This window comes from Tachypleus tridentatus, chromosome 9, assembly GCF_004210375.1.
Source record: "Tachypleus tridentatus isolate NWPU-2018 chromosome 9, ASM421037v1, whole genome shotgun sequence".
NCBI lineage: Eukaryota > Metazoa > Arthropoda > Merostomata > Xiphosura > Limulidae > Tachypleus > Tachypleus tridentatus.
In genome coordinates this window covers 26,182,603-26,199,797 of record NC_134833.1, presented here as the reverse complement: position 1 = coordinate 26,199,797, position 17,195 = coordinate 26,182,603, and positions in this window count along the sequence as shown.

The window sequence follows — 17,195 nt, the reverse complement described above, 5'->3', positions numbered from 1 at the left end:
GAAAACAGTCTTCCCGCAGATTCACCAGCCATAAAATTCACCATGTCCATTGCAGTTCTTCTGCAATGGTGTGAGGCTTTTCACATTTCGCGACTCTACATGTCACCTTGTAGGATGCTAGCAAAGCATTGCTTTGTATTGATATTTGTTTCAAAAAATGTACCTTTCTGTTATTTCAATTTTTTAAAAAACTTTTTGGTAAAATAATCACAGGATTTGCTACTCTTGTTAGGATGACTGGTCTCTAAGTAGCGTTTTAGTTTAGTTGGAAGCATGTACTCTGGACCTAAAACTTTTAGACATAATGCACAGTGTGGACACTCTTCATGATTGACATCTATCGAAGTAAAACCAAAATCTAGATAACTATCATCATATTTCCGATATTTACGTTTCTTCACAACTTTTCCACTGGTCTGTGCTTCGCCATCATTTTCTTCACTCCCACACGTCTTATTAATGTTAAAAAATTTTCACTTTTATGCACAAGGACTAAAAATCAACAAAATAATTAAATAAACTTCGCTCGACCTCGCAGATACTTGATCACAACACCCTTCAGTTATTTCGATTACTGACGGACCCGGAGAGTTGACAGGTATTTATATATAAAATCTAAGAAACGAAAAAAGTTCGAGAAGTTAATGGCGTAGCCGAAAGTACAAGTAAACAAAAACATATCAAACATTCGCGAACAACATCAAAAGGAATGTAGCGCTATCTAATATTGATATTCGCTTCGCTTCTTGTTTGTGGGTATTTTGTTAGTTAGTTAGTTATCACCTTTAGATTCCATCTAGGAACATAGAGTCGCAATCGCTTGCGGATTCTTCAACAAGTATTTAAGTGAGTAGGTTGTTAGCTTGTGGGTATTTGGGTATTTTTAATTTTTAAATACCCAAGAGGGTCAGGTGCACAAGACCTCTTCCTCCATCCCGAGCTTTCAAAATATTGATATCGCTGTGTTTCCCTCGAAATTTTGAAATATCTCGCGGCACCCTGGGACGCAGCGGTGCACAGTTTGAGAACCATTGCTTTTAAGCTGTTTTAGTGCAAAGCTAGGCAAGTACCACAGGAAATCGAAACCCGGATTTTGGCATTGTAACCTGTAAATTTGCGGCTGAATTACCGGTTGACATACCATATGCGAGATATAAAGTTTCTATAAAGGTTTATTTTATTTTAGTAACATCAAGTCTCTGCTATGGCAGATTTCATAAAGCTTTGTTTGCCTGTTTTTGAATTTGGCGCAAAGCTACACAAGGGCTATCTGCGCTAGCCGTCCCTAATTTAGCAATGTAAAACTAGAGGGAAGGCAGCTAGTCATCATCACCCACTGTCAACTCTTGGGCTGCTGTTTTACCAACGAACAGTGGGATTGAAAGTAACATTATAAAGCCCTCATGGCTGAAAGGGCGAGATGTTTGGTTTGACGGGGATTCGAACTTACGACCCTCAGATTACAACTCGAGCACCTTAACAGCCTGGCTATGCCAGGCCGTCCTTTCTCTAACGCCGTCATTGTGTAAAAATAATAATTTTGAGTATTGTTTAGTACAATTTTACAAATTTTACAGATAAACAAATTCATCAATAACTCTTCATCTATTCTAGTAACTGATATTTTTCTTACTAATTATCTTTAATGGCGTAGTGTCCCTTCTTCCAAATTTTTTTATTTCAATAATTCTAAATCTTTGAATAAACATTTCATTAAACATATTCAAAATATATCTTTGTATTTATTGGAAACCAGTACAATAATCAAAAGTAAGCGCGAAAATTTTAGTCAAATAAAAATTAAAAGGGTTTTCATTTACCACTGTTTGTTTATTTTAGTGCAAAGTCAACTTGGTCTATGTACGACGTCCATCGCGCAGAATCGAACCCAAGAAAAAGGAAATCAAGTAATTAAACTAACAACTAAGTAGCCTAATAATTAGTGTGAAAAATCTAAGATAGCTAATTTTATGTTATAACTACGATCATTTTCGGAGAATTATACCACTGTTAGATTTCAAGAAAATAACGTTTTAGAAGGTTGAATCAGACATTCCTCCTCGTTTCGTCATCAGTACTTTTGTCCAACTGCAAAAGACAAACAAACAACACAACAAGAACTTCTCAGCTGCAGCACTCGACGAACAGTTGTATTTAATGAAAGGAAAACTGACTTTAAGACTGTGCCTGAAAATGTGATATTAAGGGCAGACTCGACAAGAGTTTTATATAGAAAAACACCAACTATATGAGCACTTTTGTGTCCAGTACTTTTTGCTCCCTTTGTTTGGAGGCATATGAAATAATCGTCTTCATCTTTTGTTTCTGTCACGCTGTATTCATAAGGCGAATTTGTACCATATTGCGCTGTGTGTTCTTTCATCTTTTTGCCCCGGCATGGCCAGGTAGGTTAAGGCATTCGACTCGTAACCTGAGGGTTGCGGGTTCAATTCCGTCGCACCAAACATGCTCGCCCTTTCAACCGTAGGGGCGTTATAATGTGAAGGCCAATCCCACTATTCGTTGGTAAAAGAGTAGCCCCAGAGTTGGCGATGGGTGGTGATGACTAACTGCCTTCCCTCTAGTCTCACACTGCTAAATGAGGGATGGCTAGCGCAGATAGTTCTCAGGTAGCTTTGCGCGAAATTCAGAAAAAAAACAACAAATATTTTTCATCTTTTTTATCATTTTTCGTCGAACGCTTTTCTTCCGATTTTTTGGAAGCCGGGGAAGTTTGAAATTAGGACGAAAACTCACCAAAAGAAACGAAACTTCATCATTAAAAACGTTGTCAAATCTAGTTTCTATGTTTTGAATTTATATGTCAACCAGAGCTTTACAAGCATGAAGTAATTTATTGTTCAAAACACCTAAGGTAGGAGCCAATAATGTCACAAATACTCTGTTCTCCCACTGCAAGATATCAAGTACTTTAATAATGGATCACCATCCCGAGAAGCAGTAGGTAATTTACATAATCAGTTGTTTTATAGACAGTAAAACTTGTTCTTTCTTCAGTTCACCTGTGTCCCTGATTAGTGATGAGTAGTGGAAGTTTCCAAAACTAGTTTAATCCTTTATTTCATTTCCATATTTATTCTTCGTAAATAAAAGTGTTTCTGTATTCCATCAGCAGATATTATTCAAGATGGTAAGTCCTCATAATGCTTGGAGGTGCCAAGCTTTTTATATTCTTCGTTTCTTGTAAAGTAACTTCAAAGTCCTTAAATAACTTCCCCTTGGTGAACTCAGCAGATAGCTGGCTTTGCTATAAGAAAACACACACAAACACACGCCTATTTAACTTGCGCATACAGCTGCCACACAGATATTCCTGTACTGATCCGAAAACAGATTTACGTGAAGTCTATATTATATGTATTCGAGGATATAAAACAGGAAAATACAGGTGCACAGACTTATAGTATAGTGGTGGAATAAACAAAGACAATACTCTAGTTAAAGTTTTACAAAAATAAAGGAAAACAGAATTAGAGACAATTGAACTGATTGAAAACTACTACATTGATTACTGTGTAAGTACAGTAAGGTGGGAATGAACTACACTTGTAACTAAACATAAGATTCTGACTACTTACTTGAAGCAAGATAACACACACCATCAGCAGCAAATGTAAACAAGACTTTCACAACGAGTCTTGATTCTTTCAGACCAGACTCGATGCTGTCTGAAAATACTAAACTGCACCAAGAATTCACTTTCTTCCTGTAGTTGTGCGGTAGGAATTTACCCTCTCTCTCTGTTTGTAGTGGTTCAGTCAGATTCACTCAGAAAATTGTACCAAAATATTCTGAGAGTACCTATGCTCGTAGTTTAGTATTCTCTGCACTTGGTGAATTAAAAACCACAAACCAACATCCCAAGAAACAGTAGGTAATGTACATAATCAGTTGTTTCTACAGAGAGTGAAGCCTAATCCCCCTTTGGGTAGGTTGTGCCAGTGATTATTAATGAGGAATGTAATTTTCTGAAATTAGTATAACCCAATAACACATGTTGATCAAAGTGTAGATTGAACTGGACCTATCTTGAACTTAGAAATTAAACAATTTTCGGAATACTAAGTTTATTAGTAACATCTAAGACTGAATTTAGCAATTGTCCTCGATCTGAGATGAGATGTTTCAAATTAGGGCTTATTAGGAATTATTCACCATGATAAAGTGAGGTACGTGGCATTTGAATACTACATACCTCTATGCATAGTAAATGTGCCTTCTCAGTTTCTACATCTTTAATTGTTTTATAACACCCATGTGTAATTCAAAGTTGTTGACTTTTAATTAGTACCTTTTCTCTTTATCACTCTGTTCATTTCATTCCTCATACACACCAGAAAGTATAATATATCTTTAGTCTTAACGTTATTCCATCTTCTATGTTTATCAGCAATAGTATAACACTTCTTTAGAATGATATAATAGAAGATTTAGACTGTGTATCTGTGATGTTGAGGAAATGTCTTTAAGATAACAACAACCTGTTGTAACAAGAGTATATATATATCCCTGTTAATTTCGTTTCCTCTCTTTAGAACTAAAGATGCAAAACGGAAATTGGTGTTATATCATTACGTTTATTTGTTTTTAGTGTTGGTTTATTTTGAGCTGAACCTTGTTTCACCATAGCCTCAAACCTCTTAACAACAGAGAAATGTTTTATGGATACTTTTTGTTTATTTGTTTTTTTTTTTAAATTGCTTACAGATATACTGCTCCCGTCGAACATTCTCTTTAAAGGCAAATAAAGCAAGCATTCGTGTCTTAAGTTGCCACGAATATTTCTCTCAGTAAATTTAAAGGATTTAACGAGATTTGCTCACAGATTACATGGGGTTTCACTCGAACTGCTGTCACTTTCGTATAAGAAAGTGCTGAACACAATTTTCGACTTTGATAACTTTCAGACAGTTGACAAAAAACACACATCAAAAGGATTAGTGTGATAGCCCTTATTACAAGTCTACAAATTCACAATTTGTCCTGTAACAGATTTACTGTTGTACATTTATTTTAGTGTCTATGCTTGTTTCTGTATAGTTTTATTTTTTGCCTGTGACATATATTCTTTATTGTGTATTGCGCAAGTCCAACCTCGAAATTGTGAGTCGCACGCCTTACGCGCTAGGCCATGCCCGGCCTTAATGAAATGGTAATACGTATCAAATTTATGATATTTGCCAACAAGATTGATATACACAATTTTCTTTCTTAATACAAATATATTTTAATACACAAAGAGCAACGCAATAATGGTTTTTACAAAAATCATTTCATATAAAAGAGTTTTACAAACTTACAAACTATACTGAGCCTTATATCTGGTCTAGAACTGAATATTTTATCGACTGTCCAGTTTCTTGAAGAGTAAATTAGTTCTGAGTTGATATTGCTACACCTCACTATAGGAAGCTCGCTGTCTTTTCTTGGCTAGCCTCATACCTTTTACAAGCTGACTTCTTGCCTGTGGCCCGGCATGGCCTAGCGCGTAAGGCGTGCGACTCGTAATCCGAGGGTCGCGGGTTCGCGCCCGCGTCGCGCTAAACATGCTCGCCCTCCCAGCCGTGGGGGCGTTATAATGTGACGGTCAATCCCACTATTCGTTGGTAAAAGAGTAGCCCAAGAGTGGGTGGTGGGTGGTGATGACTAGCTGCCTTCCCTCTAGTCTTACACTGCTAAATTAGGGACGGCTAGCACAGATAGCCCTCGAGTAGCTTTGTGCGAAATTCCAAAACAAACAAACAAGACTTCTTGCCGACGAAGATGTTTAATGTTCTTGTAAAAATAATACGTCTGAAGTTAATTCACTGAAGTTTTTTAATGTTCGAAATCTATAAAGGTTCCTGGTCGAATATCTGTAGTTTTCTTATTAGTAAGCGTTTATCACAATTATAACTGTAGCGACCAGAAAATGTTCTGTTTTGTCTCTCGGCATGTAAGTTTATATACTTGAAGGTGAGCTTTTCGAATGTTCAACAATATTCGAAGACACGCTAGTGTTTTGTAAACCGTATATTGATGATTCTTATTCTCGAAAAATTTCTAAAAATTTAAAGAAGAGTCAAGACTTGCGCAATACACATCCAACAATATATGCCACATGCATCAAAACGAAACAAAGGTAGGTATTACAATAAATGTATAACAGTAAATCCGCTACACCTCCTACCGTTGGTGCCATTATTTTAACTGATATTGAAAGTTCCATTTTTAACATTTTAAACAACTTGTCTCCTCAATAGTTCAGAAGACTGAATGTATAACACTGATGCTATTTATTAGATATATATAGATAAGAGAGTTAATCACATTATATTAAAGCGATTTGTCGTAAGGCCATCATTTTCATAAACATCCCTTTTCCCTCCAGTTCTCCATAATCTATGTGGTGTACGAGGGCAATGGATTTAAACAGTCCAATCATATAGAAATCCCTGGGCATTGTCTAACGACTTGACTGGTATGCCCTCACATGGAGTGGTATGAATATCTACTCTAGCTGCTTGAAGTGTATGGCATTTGAGCTATTATATTATGGAAGCAACTTAAGTATATGAAGTTTCTCTTTTATTTTATTGTATACCGTCGCCTGAGGCAAGTAGATGACTTTTAACACTAACCTTTGCGTTCGTGATTTCTCACTTCTTACAAGACGCTGCACGATGATTTCCACAACTGGGATACGACTTGTTACATGTTTTTATCTTGATGGTTCTGGAACACCAAATTAACGAGTTTTTTGTTGTTGTTTTTTTTGCTTTACAGCGCTATTAAAGACACCAGTTATTGAAAATTGTAAATTTCGAATATACACACATTTCTATGACCTGAGTGGATGAATATTTTCTGTGGAAAAGTGCTATTACATACCCTTCCCCAAAGCGACCAATTTTCATTGGCATCACACTACCTACGAAACGCCAAACAATGTCAAAATATAATTATTATATATATATCGCTCCATCACTAGTTTATATCGACTAAGATTTCCTCGTGATATACTGATTTTCATATTCAAAATCATTTTAATATAACGTAATAAAGCCAGTATATGTTCAAGGTGATGAGTAAAAGAAAACTTTAAAACTCTATATATGACATATATTCCTCGTCAATAAATGTTCTTTACATTTGTCCTTGTTCTTTTAATTTACTAAAGCATCTTCAAAACCATACAAGGCTATCTGCTAAGTACACAGCAAAGAATTGAAGCCTGGATTTTAACGTTGTAAGTCCGTAAACTTACCGCTACCCTACCGGAGGACAATATCTGTTTGTTTGTAAACTTACTGCTGAGCTAATGAAGGAGAGGGGACCAAACTAATAGAACAAAAATAACCATAATATTGTTATAAATAACGTAGTTTTGTTTTTCGATACACTTTTGTCCAGAGGTAAAGTAAGTACGAAGGGGTGGGGTGGAATTCCCTGAAACCGGTAACAATTGATAGATCAAATGATAGGTTGGGCTTTAAATATGCTTTAAATCTCAAAAATGCCTATCAGGAAAACCTCAAATAGTAGCCCAAAGTCAAAAAACAAAACAAAAAAACCAACAAAAACTATGGAACTCCATAATTGGTCATTAAAAGGACAAAAACAAAAAAGGTTCAGCCTCTAGTGGCACAGTGATTTGTTGGCAGATTTACAACGTTAAAAACCCACTTTCGATACCCGTTGCAGGCAGAACACAAATGGTCCATTGTGTAGCTTTGTCTTTACTTCGAACAATTAGCAAGACCATCAAGGAGTAAATAATATTTCGAAGAAAATAAAAATTGTAGGGCTTAAGAAACATTTTAAATATCCAGAGTATATGGATTTAGCCATAACACACAAAAAGTATGATAATTTAAAATAATTCAGATGATTTTGTTTGCTTCTTTTGAATAAACGCGCAAAGCGATACAAGGTTTTTTATGTGATAGCCGCCCCTAATTTTGAACTGATATGCTAGAAAGGAACGCAGTTAAAAATGTTACTTTAACGATTATTTACAAGTATAGATATTAGTGTAGTGTACATATGTAATGTGATATATGAGTAAAGCAATAACAAGAAAAAAGAACAGATAACTTTCAGATAAAGTTGATTATAAGTACATTTTCAAATGTAATTTGTGTAACAGTGTCAGTGATTTTAAAATTAATTAATTATTTACTTTTTGTGTAAAGTGATATGGTACAATGATAAAATAAAGAACGAACAGACGAAACTCTTATAAACCAATCTGAGTAACCGTCAGTTTAGCATGAGTCCTGGAAGATTGGCGTTAGAAGCGTGCATATACCAAACGAGAATTGAAGACAACGTTTGACGTGTAAGTAATATTACAGGATTGTGTTAAGCAGAACCATTCCTTTTAGTATAGAAATACCTTACTCTAAATATCTTAATGTAAGAAAAAAAACAAACTTAAATAACTGAAAAAACAATATATAGATTAAAAATCCTTACGTAACTTTAAGTATTGTTCAAATGCACAAACAATTAAAATATACTAATTATTTTGATAGAGCGTAGATGCAACTCACTAGTATGAAACCTAGTATTAGTGTAACAAATTACTTTTCAGGCTTTTATTATAATTACTGGTATTAAGTAATTTATTTGAACTATCGCCACGTTGTTTTTTAAATCTTGTTTTAATGCACAAGCTTTCAGCTCAATTACCTAGGCCTTCTACTTATTAGGCTTATTGTTATACAAAATCTCCCCAGTGTCACAGCGGTCTATCTGCGGACTTACAACGCTAAAAACCGGGTTTCAATACTCGTAGTGGGCAGAGCACAGAAAACAGATTGTGTAGCTTTGTGCTTAATTACGAACAAAACAACAAACAACGTCGTAAAGAAACAACTTGAGCGTGTTCTGGTTTTTCATTGTTGCCATGCAACTTGTGATTCAGGTGTGTTTTTGCTTATATTGTTTGTTTGTTTGTTTTTGAATTCCGCGAAAAGCTACACAGATAAACCTCGTCCCCCACTTTTAATGTTTCTGAACTTTTCAGCTTCCAAATTTTCATTTGATATTTAGTGTAAACAATTACCACATCAAACAATAGCACTAAAAATTAATTATGAACGATACTCCAAACAGCAATACTAGTTCATACTATAGTCTATAGGCCTAACACGCTAGATTTTCCTAGTCTCGGCACACTCTCTCTCAGTCGCATATTGAAACGGAACACAAGCCTAATTTAATATAATTTTTAAATTTTCATTTCATTTATAAAAATAGTTCTTATGTTCCAATACGTGGCATTATAAATATATTTATCTCAGTTCAAACAAACAAAACACAGTGCAGCAATAAGAAGTTAATTTTAATTACCAAATAGTAGCAGCTGTATTGAATTGTAATGGACTGCATTTTCCAGATTTATGCTTTTAACTAAAACGTGATCATTTTTCGATCTGAAGCATCACTAGTACACCCTTTTGGCGCCAGACATATTATAATTATCCTTTATAGTCAATTAATTAGATGTTCAAACAGTAACACTCGTATTTCCTACCCTGTAGTTTTCAGACAAATTCAGAAAATGAGTATATAAAAAAAATACACAAATCCAAATATCTATCTATGTGTATATAAAATGTATGATGTTGCTTCAGCGCAAAGCTACGCAATGAGCATTCTGTGCTCTGTCCATCATGGGGAATCGAAACCCGGATTTTGGCATTGTAACCTCTAAATTTACGGCGAAATTACCGGTTAACATGTTATATGCGAGGTATAAAGTTTCTATAAGGGTCATTCTTTCTTTTAATAACCACAAATTTTTGGTGTGCCGGCTTGTTTGTTTGTTTGTTTGGAATTTCGCACAAAGCTACTCGAGGGCTACCTGTGCTAGCCGTCCCTAATTTAGCAGTGTAAGACTAGAGGGAAGGCAGCTAGTCATCACCACCCATCGCCAACTCTTGGGCTACTCTTTTACCAACGAATAGTGGGATTGACCGTCACATTATAACGCCCCCATGGCTGGGAGGGCGAGCATGTTTAGCGCGACTCGGGCGCGAACCCGCGACCCTCAGATTACGAAGTGCACGCCTTAACGCGCTAGGCCATGCCAGGCCCGGTGTGCGGGCACCTCTAAAGCGGTCATTGTTTTGAAAATAATAATTTTTAGTATTGTTCAGAAAAATCTCAACAAGTTATATAAATAAATACACTCACTAATAATTATTCATTTGTCCGTGTGGTTTGGTTTGTTTTGTTTTGAATTTTGTTTTGAATAAGACTAGAGGGAAGGCAGCTAGTCATCACCACCCCCCGCCAACTCTTGGGCTACTCTGTTACCAACGACTAGTGGGATTGACCGTCACTTATAACGCCCCCACGGCTGAAAGGGCGAAGCATGTTTAGTGCGACGGGGATTCTTACCCCCACCCTCAAATTACCTTAACCCCCCTGGCCATACTGGACCCTGTCCCTATGATTGCTATCTTGCTTAATAATATCAGCCTCGGTTGCCTCGTGCCACTTCCCTCAGTGTTTTCCAAATCCTTGAATAAACGTTTGGTTAAGTTTGTTTTGAATTTCGCCAAAGCTATACAAAGGCTATGTGCGCTTGTTGTTTTGAATTTAGCAGTAAAAGACTAGAGGGAAAGCAGTTAGTTGTCATTACCAACCGCCAATTTGTCAAAAACACGTTTCATCAAGAATACATGTACAATACTTTATATATCTGGTGCTGTTCCAGTATTACTTTTCAAATGAAAAGTATCTTGTTTATTATATTTTTGGTTTTCAAATGAGACCTGTCATAACTTTTGTGTGATCTTGTGTGGTAATGTTTTAATCAAATGCCATACATATGATTACCTTTATTAGTTCACTAATTATTGTTGTAACCAGAGAGTTTTTATCTTAACTATTAATTATTGTCAGTTATTTTATATTTATATATATATAAGTAGGCTATAATATTAGTGACTTTAAAAGTAACAAATAATGCGTTGTTTTGGCTAAAAATGTAAGGACGTTACCTTGGACATCAATAATTTTGAAAATTAGTATCTGTACTGAAAATGATGCTATTAGGCAACAGTGGTTATTGCAGACAAACATTGAAAATCACCAATGTTTGACAAAGTTTCCTTAAATAATGCTGGAACATATGTAAAAATAAGATGGAATAACGTTAAGACTAAAGATAGATTATACTTTCTGGTGTGTATGAGGAATGAAATGAACAGAGTGATAAAGGGAAAAGGTACTAATTAAAAGTCAACAACTTTGAATTACACATGGGTGTTATAAAACCATTAAAGATGTAGAAACTGATAAGGCACATTTACTATGCATAGAGGTATGTAGTATTCAAATGTCACGTACCTCACTTTCTCATGGTGAGTAATTCCTAATAAGCCCTAATTTGGAACATCTCATCTCAGATCGAGGACAATTGCTAAATTCAGTCTTAGATGTTACTAAAAACTTAGTATTCCGAAAATTGTTTAATTTCTAAGTTCAAGATAGGTCCAGTTCAATCTACACTTTGATCAACATGAGTTATTGGGTTATACTGATTTCAGAAAATTCCATTCCTCATTAATAATCACGGGCACAACTTACCCAAAGGGAGATTAGGCTTCACTATCTGTAGAAACAACTAATTATGTACATTGCCTGCTGTTTCTTGGGATGTTGGTTTGTGGTTTTTAATGCACCAAGTGCAGAGAATACTAAACTACGAGCATAGGTACTCTCAGAATATTTTGGTACAATTTTCTAAGTGAATCTGACTGAACCACTACAAACAGAGAGAGAGGGTAAATTCCTACCGCACAACTACAGGAAGAAAGTGAATTCTTGGTGCAGTTTAGTATTTTGAGACGGCATCGAGTCTGGTCTGAAAGAATCAAGACTCGTTGTGAAAGTCTTGTTTACATTTGCTGCTGATGGTGTGTGTTATCTTGCTTCAAGTAAGTAGTCAGAATCTTATGTTTAGTTATAAGTGTAGTTCATTCTCACCTTACTGTACCTACCCAGTAATCAATGTAGTTGTTTTCAATCAGTCCAATTGTCTTTAATTCTGTTTTCCTTTATTTTTGTAAAGCTTTAACTAGAGTATTGTCTTTGTTTATTCTACCACTATACTGCAAGTGTAGTTCATTCCCACCTTACTGTACCTACACAATAATCAATGTAGTTGTTTTCAATCAGTCCAATTGTCTTTAATTCTGTTTTCCTTTATTTTTGTAAAGCTTTAACTAGAGTATTGTCTTTGTTTATTCTACCACTATACTGTAAGTGTAGTTCATTCCCACCTTTCTGTACCTACCCAGTAATCAATGTAGTTGTTTTCAATCAGTCCAATTGTCTTTAATTCTGTTTTCCTTTATTTTTGTAAAGCTTTAACTAGAGTATTGTCTTTGTTTATTCCACCACTATACTACAAGTGTAGTTCATTCCCACCTTTCTGTACCTACCCAGTAATCAATGTAGTTGTTTTCAATCAGTCCAATTGTCTTTAATTCTGTTTTCCTTTATTTTTGTAAAGCTTTAACTAGAGTATTGTCTTTGTTTATTCCACCACTATACTACAAGTGTAGTTCATTCCCACCTTTCTGTACCTACCCAGTAATCAATGTAATTGTTTTCAATCACTCCAATTGTCTTTAATTCTGTTTTCCTTTATTTTTGTAAAGCTTTAACTAGAGTATTGTCTTTGTTTATTCCACCACTATACTATAAGTCTGTGCACCTGTATTTTCTTATTTTATGTCCTCGAATACGTAGGCGTTGTAGACTTCACGTATCTTTGTATTCAGATCAGCACAGAAATACCTGTGTGGCACCTGTGTGGCAAGTTAGTTAGGAACTTTGTAGCTGTTTTACAATAAAGGAATATAAAAGGCCTGGCATCTCCAAGCATTTTAAGGGTTTATCATATGAAACAATATCTGCTGATGGAATATAGAAAAACTTTTATTTACGAAGAATAAAGAGGAAAGGAAATAAAGGTAAGAAAAATAAAGAACATCAGAAAGGAGAATGTTAACAAACAATACTTGTAATGATTGAGTTGGTGTAGTTTTAGCTGTTGAAATATTTAGGTAAGTTAAAATATAAAAGTAGAGAAGATGTGAAAAAGTAAGAATATTTCAACTTAGATCAATAAAAGTGAATAAAATATACGAGAATCATTAACAATTGTTAAAAAATTGATTAATTTGGATAAAGATTCTGGTCCACGTGCCATGGTAGTGAATGTCTGGAATTATATTTGGACGTGGTGTCACTGTACAACCTGCTAATTGTACACGTACATTTATCGAGTACGTAAACAAATCGTATGCGTTATTCGTTCTTGGTTTCCCAAATATGATGAAACTTAGTATTACTATAACATAGGTACTTTTCAGGCTTTTAACGTGAGTTCTCGTATTTGTATTAGGTAATTTATTTGAACTATTATCACGTTTTTATTTATTTTTAATGCAAAGCTTTCGGCTCAGTTACTTAAGCCTTATTATGTTTTAAGTTTATTGTTTGTTTAATATAAATTTCGCGCTAAACCGCACGAGGGCTATCTACGCTAATCGTTTCACATTTAGTAGTGAAAGACTAGAGGGAAAGCTAGCTGTCATCACCAACTGCCAATTCTTCGGCTACTCTTTTGCCAACGAATAGTGGGATTGAGAATATTGCAACACCTCCATGTCTGAAGAGGCGAACATGTTTCGAGGACCGTGGATTCGAACACTCGATTCTCATATTACGAGTCAAGCGCCCTAACCATCTGGCCATGCCGGGCCTTTTATTAGAGTGTTTGGGATTTGAATCATGAGGATCTCTTGCTGGAACGTTCTTGATGAACTATGATGGACTGTACAGAAAAACCGACAACAAATGAAAACAACAGGCATCGTTATGCATTAGTACTAAGTCTTGTTTCATTGAAATGAAGAACTTCACGTTGTTGAGTCCAATATCACGTCTTAATATACTGTTATTTTTATCTCATGACTAATCGCCACAAAAACTGTGACATTAGTCTCGAGACTAGAGTTATATAACCACTAGTATACGAATTTGTGGTCTGGAGATGGCAAGTCGATTGCCATAACCACCAAATTATTCCTGGCCAAGACCTCAAGAACCAACAGCCTTGCGTTGTAGAAGATGACATTGATATCATACAACAAAACTTTCCAATTATTCTCCTTAATTTCTGATTAACGTAGTGCTGAAACGATATAATCAAACGGCTGACCATAACAACTATAAACTAACATCTTCTTCGTCCTGTTAACAAGTCAACTAGTTGAACCCTTAGTAGAAAGGTTTCGTCATCCACCTGTTGCATGACTTCACTTTTCCAAGAGTAATTCCTAAACGTTTGATTAAGTTCAATCACGGGCGTCATTAGGTACTGGTCCACAGGGCCCGAGACCCGGATGTATTTCACAGTACCCTAATGCACATTACGTAAACTATACATATTATATTGCACTTAGGTTGCAGTTGTTTTGAGTATTGACTGCTTCTTAGGGGTGTAAGCTCAAGATCTTTCCGATTGCCAGCGAAGCCTCTGAATCTAAATACGTTTCTTAGAAGTAGAGCCTCATGGTAAATGTGGCTTATGAGTCTTCAAACGATGTCACTTAACGAGGAAGAACATCTAGTGAATAATTTAATGCTATTTAGTAATTGTTGTTTACACCTCATAACGTAGGTAAACAGATATGTTGAATTATACACGAACCTTTCTTTACCTTAAAATGTTTTTATTTGCGAGCTATTGCTATCTAAGCACAAGAAGTGGACCACCGGTATGCCAACAACGGCTAACAGCTACTTGGAATTGCATGAAAACCATTAATAAAAACAAAAACATATTATTTCCCGTGGTTCTATAATTAATACAAAATATAAAATTTGATACCTATCCGTTTATAATCTTATCGCTGAAAGTATATGCAGAGCTCATGACCGTCTGTAGGATTGGTCAATGGGTCCATTTCACTCATGAAATAAAAACAGTAATATTCTGTTCTCACTTCATAATTGGTTTATTACCATCACCATCATTGCCTGATTAATTTCCAAATGCTACTAAGATCCACAACGCCACAGAATAGGTGTCCGATTTTCGAACTTTTCTAGAGAAATTTCCCCCTACCCTTGAAACAACGATGCTTCCTATGCTCACTGATAATGGGCACTTGTGCCCACCTGGAATAACTTCTGTAGACGTCACTTGTAGAACTCGCGGTTAAGTTATTATTATTCAAACATGTCTTTGTATTCTGACTTAATTTCGGAAGGTTAAAAAAACGAAACAAAGAGACAACGTTTCTTTATTACATGGCCCGGCATGGCCAAGCGTGTTAAGGCGTGAGACTCGTAATCTGAGGGTCGTGGGTTCGCATCCCCGTCGCGCCAAACATGCTCACCCTTTCAGCCGTGGGGGCGTTATAATGTCACGGTCAATCCCACTATTTGTTGGTAAAAGAGTAGCCCAAGAGTTGGCGGTGGGTGGTGATGACTAGCTGCCGTCCCTCTGGTCTTATACTACTAAATTGGGGACGGCTAGCACAGATAGCCCTCGAGTAGCTTTATGCGAAATTCAAAAAACAAACAAACAAACAAATTCTTTATTACGTAAGCAGTGAGTGACAAACCTATTTTCACCGATACTGGGAAATAGATGAAAGTGAAACATATAACTGACGGTTATACCTTCATTATCAATCTAATTAACTTACAGTTTGTTTGTTTGGCTATATAGTAAAGCTACTAAGGCTGTAATTCCTAATTTTAAACTGCTAACCTCTGGAAAGACAACCTTCCAGGAGTATCGACTGTCAAATCTTGGATTACTCTTTACAAGAAAATTTACGGTTACGACTGAAGCAGTGAGCATGTTTAGCGACAGGTTTCGACTCTGCGACCCCCAGATTGCGAATCGCGCACCTTAGCTTCCATAAATTCAAACTTTCAACTTCCAAAGTAGATACGATAAGATCATATAATTTAGTAACTCAAAAATGAAGTTTTTTAGATTATACATTTATACATGATTTGCTTGTGTATGTTTGTTTTTCAAGACACTTGAAGAATAATAATCACCAAGTCTGGGCATCCTGGAGAAAGTCCTCAACATTCAGAAATAAGGTAATTAATAAATATGAACAGAAAGTTCCCTGGGTTATGTTATCTTCTTGTTATAACAGGTTGCGAACAGTAGCATTCTGCTCAGATGAAAAGAGAAAAGTGAGTTCTGCTTAATTTTACTCAATATCTCAAGATTTAAGATAAAAATTCCTGTTTTCATTTTTTACAGTCGAGTTTTCAGTTCTTCCTGTTCCATTTGTTTGTTTCGGATCTCACGCAAAGCTACACGAAAGCTATCTGCGCTAGCAGTCCTTAATTTAGTAGTATAAGACTAGAGGGACGGCAGCTAGTCATCACCACCCACCGCCAACTCTTGGGCTACTCTTTTACGAATGAATAGTGGAATTGACCGTCATATTATAACGTCTCCACGGCTGAAAGGGTGAGCATGGTTGGTGCGACGAAGATTCGAACCTGCGACTCTCAGATTACGAATCGAGAGCCCTAACCATCTGGCCATGGTGGCCCTTTTTTATTTCTTTTAAGTTGCTTGCAGATTTATTGTTCACATTGAATCTCTTTTTAAGAGGAAATAAAGCAAGCGCTCTTGTCACAAGTTGTCTCCAATGTTTCTTCCAATAAACTTTTAACGAGATTTGCTCCCGGATTACATGAGGTTTTACTCGAAATTATACCAATTTCGTATGACATAGTGCTGGACACAATTTTCCACTCTGATAACTTACAGACGATTGACAGAAAATGCACACCAAAAGCGTCCTTGTTTAGTGTGACAACCCTCACTACAGGAGTACAAATTTATAATTTGTTTAAAACGTGCTTCAACAGGATAAAACACGTTTCATCAAGAATACATGTACAATACTTTATATATCTGGTGATGTTCCAGTATTACTTTTCAAATAAAAAGTATCTTGTTTATTATATTTTTGGTTTTCAAATGAGACCTGTGATAACTTTTGTGTGATCTTGTGTGGTAATGTTTCAATCAAATACCATACATATGATTACCTTTACTAGTTCACTAATTATTGTTGTAACCAGAGAGTTTTTATCTTAACTATTAATTATTGTCAGTTATT